Below are 1,380 nucleotides of genomic sequence, written 5' to 3'. Positions count from 1 at the left end.
GCGGACTACAAACACTTCAAGATGGAGTTAGAAGTGGAGATTCTTGAACAGTTGTAAGGAATCTAAGAAAAAAAAAACATCAATTGGCAACTGCAGATCAATATCATCTTTGTCAAGCTAGAATGATACAGCAGAAACCAGAGCGTTGTTGCAGATCTTGGGCAGCAGACCTCAAATTCATTTAGTGTACAACAGCATGTGTCACCTGCTGCTAATTCAGTGGAAAAAAGCAGTATAAAATATTGAAGTTAGCTGGGCTCCATCAACTACCAGGGCGAAAGATAGCAGTTCCTAGACAAGGGACCGGGCATAAGAGGTATTGGTCATCGGCTTCAGGTCATTCTTAGTGGCTGGGGCATCTCCCTTAGTCGAGACTGCCTCTGGATAATGCCCTGACGAAGTAACTCGTTGGCCTGAGTCCCAAAGGCAGGGAGAATAAGATCACTGTCATTGAATCTTTAGCCAAAGCTTCAACCCATTTAAATATTGCCTTCCCTCGGGACGAATGAAAAGTGAACCAGGTATATACCGATGCATCAGAGTAATTCACATGAGAACAATACGGAATAAGTATTCGTCTTCAAACTGCGTGTCAATACATACAGGTACAAAGTCACGGTGGTCAAGGCAGGGCTAAAGGAGGCGTGATAAAACGTTGTATTCCAAAAAACAATCCTGTAAATGAAGTTATTATGATGTGTTGAGTTAACCATACAGGTTAAAATGATAATTCAATTAATCTACTCCCGTAACAGGACATGTATGGAGTTTATAGTTTGGGTTCGAAGACGTATGACAGACACGAAAATCTGGCAGTCACAGGTGCTGTTGGGTTTCAGCGCTCCCGAGCAGGCGGTGCACGGAGGCGGAATGGTTAAATTAAGCGGGGAGAACGGCGAGAGGGGAGATAAGTATTCGATAGAGAGGGGTAGAATTATCATCTGGAAGGGTTGGTGATAAAAAATATATGTGACTCGTGAGATGCTGGTAAATTAAAGACACAGTGATATGGCAGTGATAAGCAGGGTGAGCCATGTTACATGTATGATGTGGGCTAAAGAAAAAAAAATCAGAAGACAAACAAGAGCACTGGACCGAAAATCCAGAACCCGGTCACTCGTCATAACAGACTTACCTCCACCCTTTCCCACCACGTCCCGACTCCTCGATCTAATCTGACCCACCTTCACTCCCGTTTTACCTGCCCTCACCTGCTGTCTATGCACCGTGTCGCATCTCCCTCCCGTCCTTAGCCTATTTCCTTTCCCTTATCACACACGAAACGTATCGCAGCATTAATAAGACAGAGTGTCTCCCCATTGAAGAATTGCGTTATCAGTGGCCGGGATGTTCAGGTCCCTCGGCTGATTAGGACCCTAA

At 44.7% G+C, this 1,380-nt stretch overlaps 1 protein-coding gene across 1 annotated transcript in view; it reads left to right on the top strand.

The window, feature by feature from the left end:
• LOC119594572 overlaps positions 1 to 1,380 on the top strand; it is a gene marked incomplete in the record, with an annotated part of 10,650 nt that overhangs the window by 6,826 nt on the left and 2,444 nt on the right.

Source organism: Penaeus monodon, chromosome 34, assembly GCF_015228065.2.
Source record: "Penaeus monodon isolate SGIC_2016 chromosome 34, NSTDA_Pmon_1, whole genome shotgun sequence".
Taxonomy (NCBI): domain Eukaryota; kingdom Metazoa; phylum Arthropoda; class Malacostraca; order Decapoda; family Penaeidae; genus Penaeus; species Penaeus monodon.
The sequence above is the reverse complement of the archived record's forward strand: the minus strand, read 5'-3'. Positions and strand labels throughout refer to the sequence as shown.